Genomic DNA, 11,011 nt, shown 5'->3' with positions numbered 1-11,011 from the left:
CACAAAAATAAAAAGTTCTTAACTGTTTTTTTTTTTACTTTGTCTTTTGCATTGCCCCTTTTCTTCTCTGCTTCAATCCAACTTTAAGAAAATAAAATCTTAATGCTGAGATTTACCAAGAAAATATATTTCACTTCAAATGGAAATCAGTGAGACTGCTGGTTCTTTCATCAATTGTATAGATATCCCACTGGGTAACAAGTTTAATGGATGACACAGGAATGTTTTAGCAGATAGATTACCCTAAAACACTGCCATCATCTCGTGCACATTAACATAACTTTCTCAAGCTGCGGAATTCGTGATGAGTTGGAAAGTTCGCTGACTCCGTGTTTTCCTAAAATGGCCTTAAAAGAAGGCTCCACATACAGTTAGCTCTTTCCTGGTATGTGGGGGTTAGACTTTATCATTTAGAAGCCTTTATTTTCTCTTGCAGAAATAAAAATAAAACATAGCTACTTTCTCAATCTCTTAAACTGGAAGCGACCACCAACTATGATAATATCAACCAGCATAAATGTCAAAGTCTCCTTCCGTGTACTGCTACACATAAATTATTGAAGGCTCTAATCTGCCTGAAATTGTTTCAGTTATAAGAAATTCAAATGTTTTTATAAAATTTTACTAAGCACTTTAGTATATTGTCTGGGACAGAGTAATCATGTTAGAGTAATTGTTTCATTAATGGACCTATAATCCACTAAAGAAGTTACTATTATTTCCCTCATTTTTTCAGTGAGGTATCTTAGCCTTGGGAGGTACCCAATGTTTAAGCAGTGTGCCCCAAAATAAATGAGGAAAATGAATCAGATCCGATTCTGAAGGCATTTGCTTAGCCACTAAGTTTGGCTTGTTACCATTTAAGAGGGTGTATAATAGAAAGTATCTACAAATACTAAAAAGAGAATTAATGTGAAAGAAAAGGAATAATGGAGATGTGATGAAATAAAATCAGATAAGAACGGAGTCTATCTATATCAACTGCTCCCATGTTTCTCTGTGTGAAAAATAACCACGCTGAGATCAGAATAAAGGACTCTTTGTTTCCACATGCAGAGGACAAAGCATCACGCATCTGAGGCTGGGTGTTGTAGCTGCCACTCTCTTCCTGTTTACCTGCTTGAGGGTCCAATTAAAATAGAAAAAAGCTGGAGTTTGTGTTTATCCGTTACCAATAGCTATGTATTATTCACTTTGATTTCTCTAGGCACAAAGACAGTTGGGCTTGTAGGAGGGAAGAGGCAAAGAGAGCAGTGACTGCCATCTGCTCAGATCATAAAGGGCAGCCTGTCAGCAGAGTGCTTAATAAAGCTATGCCTTCCCAAGAATGCTTATCAACTGTAGGGGTTAAAGGCCACTGAACCCTGTGCAGAGTCAGCGTGGCCAGAGCTCAATGAAGTTTCTTTAACACACCTCCCTCTCTGCCCATGTCAGTGTTGCAGCTGCCCTTATTGTCTACAAGACAGCAAACACCTCTGTTACAAAACGCAAATAACTCCAGTAAACGGCTGGAGACATTGGAGTATCTAAATGCTAAATGAATATCTAAATGAGTCTAGAATGAGATGTGTATCATTCCATTGACTGTAAAATACTAGTCAAATATAAGGTAGTATTAAAATACAGATTACTTCCATGTATTATGACATCTCAACAATTCAGGGAGGTTGGTTATATTGACAGTTTTCAGATAATAACATGGTACTGTTTTCAGATAATAACATAATACTCCATATGTTTTCTCAAATGTCTCTGGACTACAAAGTAGTATAGCCTCAACTCAAATATGGGTGTCTTTTCATTCCCATTCCAGCAACTTTTTCACTGTATCATAGCCACCACATGTTGGTTGTTTCTGTTGTTAAGGTGGATATCTCAAATACGATCATACTGGAAATAGTTTATATCAGTAATATTAAACCAACCTCAGACACATATTTTCTGGTGTTGGTTTATTATTTAATAATAATAAATAAGATCAACAACTTTTAGTCTTCAAGGATGTTTACCAGCCTATTTTTTAATTTTCCCATGAATGTTTATACATGCCAATATATTATGCCCACAGTCACTTTTTTAATGTCATTTTTCATACCACTAAGCCAAGAATGTCTTTACATCTGCCTGGAACAAATTATTAATAGTTCAATACCTCTATTCTTTCAAAATCTGAAGAAACTCTAATGAAAAATAATATCCTAAAGTGGAAGAATATATTCAATTTCCTTGAAAGCCATGGCCTGATTTTCTTTAGCTGATCCAGTGTCTTTGAATCTGTTGGTTTGTGAACCTATGCTAATCTCATTGTATTAATATTAAAACTGTCTAGAGTCCATGTACTTTATTAAAGTCAAGCCTTTTTGTCTACCTTTTCTGACTAGGTGAGAACTGACACTTTTGAAACTGGAATAAACCAAATGTCTGGGCCAAAACTCCCTTTCTTTCCAAATTACTCACATGTGTCCCAAACTGTTGGTGAGCTGGTGCTGAGTGGCTCTTAGATTTCCTTGTGCAGTTTGTCCCTACACGCCAAGCAATTGACTTATGGGTAATGTGGCATGAAACTTGCTTTTCCAATTGCAGCTCTCTTTTCGATTCCAACCACAGTCAGTGGTGATTGAATGTCATCACCTATAGATTGATTTTTGATCCTAAAATGCCACAAAGCATTCATCTCAGAATTGTTCCAAGGAGGTGACTGACAGCATCTCAAAAACCACTACCAGCAGCATGTTTCATCAATCAATATATACAATATTTTCTTTAAAAATCTGAAACAAATCCAAGTTCTCCCAAGCCCAAAGCCAAGTCCAGATGCATGGAAAATGTTAGTGATTTTTCCCCCACAACTGGCTCTGTTTCATACATACTTTGCAAAGATTTAGGATTTGGGGTAAATAACGTACGTGTTGGTTTTATTTGGTGGCATCCGAAAGGCCAGGTGAAGATAGGGCACTATGGCTGACTTTTCCTGTCCGTTCACAGATCTGTTCAAATCCAAATGATTCTGGGTTGTGATTTTGTGGGAGCAAAAAAAAAGTTGGAATAACCACAAGCAGTCAGTGTTCATGAAACTCAGTCAACTGCTATGAAAAAGGCAACTTAATGAGCAAACCAGGAAGTGTGATCTGGATTAAAGAGTGTCCTCCTTTAGAACAAAAGTTATTGACCAAACTGCAAATCTACAAACCAGAGTAAGATCTAAGCATGCAAAGAGTGGCAGGAGCTGAAAAGGAAAGTTTACTCTTTACATGTTCATTGTGAAGAAAAGGCTGTTCTAACATTGATACTTGTAATTTATACTAACAATGTTAGAATATTCACAAAGAAGGAAAGAAAGAATTTTCAGTGTGGTATCAAATTTATGACATTCTTAATAAAAAGGAATTGGGATAATTTTTGTTCAGTTAATCAGAAAAATTGGTCAAAGAAGGGGATCATAAAAATTTACACAAACATAGATTAAGCATTTTATTTTACCTTAAATACATGAACATTCACTCAAAAATCTTTTGTTGAAGATCAAGCCCTTTTGGGGAGGATGTCTCCAATAATCAGTTTTAGCTTACCTTTCCTGCATAAAACTACATGTATTGCCTCATCCAAGACCTCCAGCAAGCTATCTCAATGCAAGATTTTTCTATATATTTATTTTTCTCCAGCCTTTTAAAAACTCTCACCAATACCTAATTGAGCTTTTTTTTTTTTTTAACAATTTGCCTGTATGAAGTGTTTAAAAAGCATTTGTTTTATAGAGACAATTTTGTTCTCTAATACATAATCCATTGGCCTATGTAACATTAAGTACATTACATAATTAGAATAATGGGCATAACTAATACCCAGGTTTAGGAACAAAGACTCTTGGTAAGTATAAAACTCAACTGTTGGGAGCAAATGGTGGGTTTAGCATTCAGGAATGTTCAGTATACTAGGGGCATGAATCATCCGTTCATCTCTGTTATCTATTGCCATAATAATGCTTTAATAACAAACACATACCAGAGTGTCTTATAACAACAAATATTTACATTTCTCACTCACAAGTTTCTGGATCCCAAGGGGTTCAGCTGAACTTAGTCCCAGGCTGCAGGCTAGGATAAGACATGCTTTATGGGAGATGGAGACAGGCATTGAGAGCATGAGGAGGAAGGAGAGAAAATGGCATCCATGAATTATAGTACCTACAGCCAAGCTGCAGCCCAGCAAGGCTACAGTGCTTACACCGCCCAGCCCACTCAAAGATATGCACAAACCACCCAGGCATATGGGCAACAAAGCTATGGAACCTATGGACAGCCCATTGATGTCAGCTATACCCAAGCTCAGACCACTGCAACCTATGGGCAGACCGCCTATGCGACTTCTTATGGATAGCCTCCCACTGGTTATACTACTCCAATTGCCCCCCAAACATACAGCCAGCCTGTCCAGGAGTATGGCACTGGTGCTTATGATACCACCATTGCTACAAGTCACGACCATCCAGGACTCCTATGCAGCTCAGTCTGCATGTCGCACTCAGCCTGCTTACCCAGCCTATGGGCAACAGCCGGCAGCCACCGCACCTACAAGGCCACAAGATGGTAGCAAGCCTGCTGAGACTAGGCAACCTCAATCTAGCACAGGGGGTTACAACCAGCCCAGCCTAGGATACGGACAGAGTAACTACAGTTATCCCCAGGTACCTGGGAGCTACCCCATGCAGCCAGTCACCACACCTCCATCCTGCCCTCCTACACAGCCAACTAGTTATGATCGGAGCAGTTACTCTCAGCAGAACACCTATGGGCAACCGAGCGGATATGAACAGCAGAGTAGCTATGGTCAACAAAGCAGCTATGGGCAGCAGTCTCCCACTAGTCATCCCCCAAAACTGGATCCTACAGCCAGGCTCCAAGTCAGTATAGCCAAAAGAGCAGCAGCTACGGGCAGCAGAGTTCATTCCGACAGGACAACTCTAGTAGCATGGGTGTTTATGGGCAAGAGTCTAGAGGATTTTCTGGACCAGAATTGAACTGGAGCATGAGTGGTCCTGGTAACAGGGGCAGGGGAAGAGGGCGATTTGATCGTGGAGGCATGAGCAGAAGTGGGCGGGGAGGAGGACACAGTGGAATGGGCGCTGGAGAGCGAGGTGGCTTCAGTAAGCCTGGTGGACCCATGGATGAAGGACCAGATCTTCATCTAAGCCCACCCACAGATCTATATGAAGACTCTGGCAACAGTGCAATTTATGTGCAAGGATTAAATGACAATGTGACTCTAGATGATCTGGCAGATCTCTTTAAGCAATGTGGGGTTGTTAAGATGAACAAGAGAACTGGGCAATCCATGATCCACATCTACCTGGTCAAGGAAACAGGAAATCCCAAAGGTGACACCACAGTGTCCCATGAAGACCCACCAACTGCCAAGGCTGCCATGGAGTGGTTTGATGGGAAAGATTTTCAAGGGAGCAAACTTAAAGTCTCTCTTGGTCAGAAGGAGCCTCCAGTAAACAGCACGTGGAGTGATATGCCACCCCGTGAGGGAGGGGTGCCACCACCACTCCGTGGAGGTCCAGGAGGCCCAGGAGGTCCTGGGGGACCCATGGGTCACATGGGAAGCCATGGAGGAGGTACGGGAGGTTTCCCTCCAAGAGAGGCCCGAGGTTCTCAAAGGAACCCCTCCAGAAGAGGAAATGTCCAACACTCCAAGCTGGAGACTGGCAGTGTCCCAATCCGGGTTGTGGAAACTAGAACTTCACCTGGAGAATGGAATGCCACCAGTGTAAAGCCCCAAAGCCTGAAAGCTTCCTCCCACCACCCTTTGTGTCCCTGGGTGGTGATCATGGCAGAGGTGACCCTGGTGGTATGTGGGGTGGAAGAGGTGGCCTCATGGACCATAGTGGACCTGGTGGAATGTTCAGAGGTGGCCATGTGAAGACAGAGGTGGCTTCTGTGGTGGCCAGGGCATGGACCAAGGTGGCTTTGGTGGAGGAAAACAAGGTGGCCCTGAGGGGTGCCCCGAACCTTTGATGGAATAGATGGGAGGAAGAAGAGGTGGATGTGGAGGACCTGGAAAAACTGATAAAGGTAAACATTGTCAGGAGTGCAGACACCGACCCTACTAGACGCAGAGACCCACAGAGCTGCATTGACTACCAGATTTGTTTTTCAAACCAGAAAATGTTTTAAATTTATAATGTTGGCCACAACATTGTGATTACTCCTTGTCTGTGCTTCAGAATTTTTCACCATTTGTGAAGAAACATTAAAACAAGTTAAATGCTAACAACAGCAACAACAAAGACATGCTTTATATATCTTACTCTGGATCCCAGATTGAAAGGATAATGGCTACCTGGGACCTATTCTTCTCGTGATGACAGGACAAGAGGGCTAGGCTAAATCATGCAAATACACTCCAAGCCTCCTCGTATGTCAGATATCCTAGCCTCCCATTGGCCAAAGTGAGTCATATGGCCAAGTCAAAGTCACAGAGAAGGGAAGTATACTCCACCCATCATGAGGCCATGTCAAGAGTGTGGCTGCAGAGTAGAGGAATAACTGGGACCAACAATTTTATCCACCGTAATGTTTAATACAGTAAGAAAACAGAGTGTTTAATCCAGAGAATTTATTAAGTGGAAGTCAAAAGAGATTTGATTATACTTAGGTCCAAATCAAGTAATGAATACATTGAACTCTACATTTATTTCTTGGTTCATTCATTCACTAATCCATACAATCAACAAAAATATATTGTGTTTCTCTTATGTGTCATGTACTCTGGAGATGTGGGAAAAAAATGAGTAAAGAATTTCCTTTGCCCTTGACTATCTGATGGATTATCTATGCCGAGAGATGAAGAATGGTTCATACTAAACAGTAAAACAGAAAAAATTTGATTTTTTGACTTTCAATGCCTCGGTTAAGACAATAAATTTACCTTTCTACACATGGGTCTGCATGAACTAATGATAAAATCAGCTGATGTACTTTGATTATTCTTAGCAACAAATAATTACACATTGCCTTTTACCTCCATCCCTTCAGAGTGTCACGTCAGATATATTCAGTGTGAGAGAGCAAAGAAGGACAATGTACTCCTTGAGACTAGGACACTCAGAAGTACTCTTCAGAAGAAGATACCTGAACAATGCCAGATCAATAAACAGGTGGACATTTAACAACAGAGAGAAGCTTTGATAATAAGAAAATTACTGTCCTTCTGGAGATACTTATGTTTGTTTCATGGACAAATGTTAAGTATATTTATGGAGGTTCTGTAGGGTAGAGGAGAGAATACTTCATCATTTAACTTTCCTCCATTCAATTCCTGAAAGTGGAGTAAGAACTTAGACACTCAGGAAAGAGACTGACTGTGAAATCCTAGTCTAGTGCCTACTCTGCCACTAATCAGTAGTGTCACCTATTGCGAACCACCTAGCATCCCTAGGTGTTGCCTTCCCTGGAAACCACCCCTAACTGCATCTCTCTTCCTAAGGCTGGGATAGAAGGGATATTTTGATTCCTTTATATCTTAACCCTATCTCTATTACTTTGCCTATTAAGTTGTTTTATAATTATTAGGTATACATTTGCCTCTTACACTGCTAAGTTTCTTAAAATCAGAGTGAATATCTTAGGCCTTTTGTGGAATATATCTAGAAAAGAAAATAAGACATATTGATGATTGGTTTAAAACACTCACAACTCTACAATAGGCTCCTCTTAAATTGTGTGAAAATCTGGTAAATTCATTTTGGCTGAAGAAATCCCAACATTTTTCTGAGAATAGACCTCATTATCCACCCCATAAAGTATAATAATTGCTATTATAGGACCCATGCCTAAATTCATTAGATTACTTTGATACTTTATTCTTCAACATAACATTTAAATTCTGGCTTGGTTATATGACTTTGAAAATAAAACTCAGGCCTTTAATCTGTCATCTTCTGCTTGTGGACAATTAATAAAAACGCACACAGATGAAAATCTTGATATTTCATAGACTTGCAATAATGCTTTCCTAAAACAACAGCTTTTTTAGCATGCCACTGGTATGACCTGGAGAAAATGCTTGAATATTAACTGTAGAAGAGAATGGAGGTTTCATCTGATCTAAGAGTTTTTATTTTATAGTTAAGAAAATTGAGATCCTGAGAGATGGAGTGACTTTCACAAGGGTACCATGAGTCTCATAAATGATAGGCCTGGGACTTTCCACAAGTCTAACATGAATTTTTTTAAACTTTGGGGGGGGGACTACTTAATATCTTGCTTCCTTACATGCCACACATGTCACCATGTTTTATTTGCCACCGTGACAACTATTCATAAACATTCATTATTCCAGAACTCTTTACTATTATTTATGAAGAACTGTGTGATGATAGGCAAGACATTTGACCCCCTGGTTTCAATTCTAATAAGGGACATGGCTAAGTCATATAGGTGACTTTTAAGATCACTTCTACATATATTCTAGGCAATAGAGGGATTAGAACAGGATTTAGGAATACTTATTATAGAAATAAGTTTGAAATATATATATATATAGAGAGAGAGAGAGAGAGAGAACATAAGGTCAAAATACATATATTGAATATAAGGTTGAGATGTGTGTGTGTGTGTGTGTGTGTGTGTGTGTGTGTGTGTTTGTGTGTGTGATGACTCAGAGAACTCAGCCATTGCTAGAGGGAATTTTTTTTTTCCTATAATAGTAGGTTTTCATTGTTATGCCTGTGGGTCTGTCCTGGGATCCCTGAAGATCAATCCCTGATCATGCTAGGGAGAAGCACACTGGTCCCAAGTTGCTCATGGGGTGCCCAAGCAGGTTTGATGTCCCTCCACCTCAGGGCATGCCCCACTCTGATGGAGTTGCCAGGCAAGCAGCAACAGGGAGAGATGGCTGGCAGGGAGCTCACAGTTCAAGCACCCCTCAGTCCACTGTAGGACCCAAAGAGGAAAAGGTCTGAGCCCCACTCTCTGTGTAAGCCTTGGTGTGGTGGCTCAATTGTCTCTCTCCACTGCCATGAGTGGGGAGGGGAAGGAGAGAAAGAGTCCGAATGGAGGAATGCTAGCACTATGGTTGTGCCTATCCTTCACTTCAGGAGGCCACCTGGCCAGAATGTCTGGACACTGGACTCACACAGGTCACCTAGCACCCACAGGACCCCTGTGGCTCCAGAAGTCTGGGCCAGAGTAGGAAAATGTCTGTGTGGGAATGAGCAAGACAAGTCCTGAGGAGTTGAAGCCCTCTGGCAAGAACAAAGGTGCATGGTGAGTAGAGAAGCAATATGGCACCTGCTGTCCCGGCTTGGATCTGTCAAGTGGGAAGCACCCCAGAGGGGCTGGGAGCCTGGTACCCTGTCCACAAGAAGCTCCCAGCTCACTGGAAGCAGCAGCTGTGGACAGAAGGTCTCTCCAGCAGCTCAAGAACCCACCATCCATCAGAGGTATAAGGAGGGGGGAGAAATAAACTGCTCCACCTACCCTTGTCGCTGGACTCCAAGCCTCTCAGGGGTTGATCTCTGCTGCTGACACCTTGCTCCTTCCTGCTCTGCTCTACAACTTCTTCCCATGGAGTCTCTGGTAGGTTCTGGCACATTTCCCTCAAGATAATACCCAATCTATGTTAGTTTGTTTATTTGTTTGTTCTTTTTCATCTAAAACTTTTCCTTCTTTCTGAGACAATCTAGCAGCTGGTGTCTCTGGTCTATCATCTTCAAAATGGGCAAAATTATATAACTGGTAAGAGGGTAATGTTGTTGTTTTGTTCTAGTAATAGAATAAAAGTTTTACAAGTGAGTACCTTTGATCTAGCATTAGCAATTTATTTCAAAGAAAGATTCATGTGAAAGAATATTCAGTATAGCATTGAACAAAACTGAAAATCATCTAAATGTCCAAAGTAGTGGCAATAATTTAGAAGAAGAGTTACAATTATCACCAGCCTCCTGAGACCCTCAGCAATAATTGTCTCTCCCTTATTCTATGCTGCATCACCATCTGGACCAAAACAATATTAGAAGTGGAAGGGCTCCTTGTCATCATCTTCTCCAAATGCCTCATTTGATAAATAAGAGGTTGATGGCAAAGATGTCAAGTGAATCAACCACAACTGTAGCACTCTTTATAGTCACCATAGTTTCTCCTTGCATAACAAACAGGAGTGATGGCTCTCAGTCTTCCTTGGCTCGCCCAATACTAATCATATTTTACCTTTTTTCTATAAGAGTTTTATTATTCTGCAAAGTACCTAGTTTCCACTGGCAACATTTCTCATATTAGGCCAGTTCCCAGAAGAAAAATTAGCATCATCCATGTGTTCCAAAAGTTAACCTACTTTTTTGGTTGTTGATGGGTACAAAGGCAACGTCACTTTGCACTGGTCCACACAGACTGTTTTCCACAGGTCTTTGTAATGCCTAGTAAATCTGGATTAAGTCTTTGGTTTGTTAAAAAAAAAGAAAAAAAATCCCTGGCTTTTCTCATAAAACAAAGTGGAAAGCTTTTCTTAACTGTCTTATATCTTGCTCTTGCTCTTGGTCCAACACTAAGCATACCTTTGAGTAGATGACATAAAATGCCCACCCTATGAAGACCTATTTCGCACTTCAACTTCTGAGCAATCATATTTTCTAAGACATTGTCCCATAGAGAATTAAAGTAAATATTTTGTATGGCACTTGAAGACATTTGCAAAGCCCACTAATCATTTCAGGTAATGGGAAAATAATGGAAGAAGCTCTGGAACTAGGCCACTAAAAGCTATCTTTTGAGGCTAACGTGTGCAAATGGGTTGGCGAGGTTCTGCTGCTTTTAAGGCACAGTAATTTAGATGATTGTTTAAATCTTTTTAACTGCGTCAGTATTTAAACTTCATTTTTATGTCTGAAGACCAGAGGCCCTGTTACAAATCTCTTGGGAACCTACTGCTAATTTATTAAGAAGTAATGGCTTTTGTGACTGTAAGAATTCACAACACATGTGAGTTTGAGAATACACCAAAAGTTCACCAA

General features: G+C 40.6%; 1 pseudogene; it reads left to right on the top strand.

Annotated features, from left to right (window-relative positions):
• The first annotated feature begins 4,161 nt into the window (after positions 1-4,161).
• On the top strand, positions 4,162-6,112 carry LOC105819824 (annotated as a pseudogene).
• Positions 6,113-11,011: the final 4,899 nt, after the last annotated feature.

Source organism: Propithecus coquereli, unplaced genomic scaffold, assembly GCF_000956105.1.
Source record: "Propithecus coquereli isolate 6110/MARCELLA unplaced genomic scaffold, Pcoq_1.0 Scaffold5, whole genome shotgun sequence".
Classification (NCBI taxonomy): domain Eukaryota; kingdom Metazoa; phylum Chordata; class Mammalia; order Primates; family Indriidae; genus Propithecus; species Propithecus coquereli.
The sequence above is the reverse complement of the archived record's forward strand: the minus strand, read 5'-3'. Positions and strand labels throughout refer to the sequence as shown.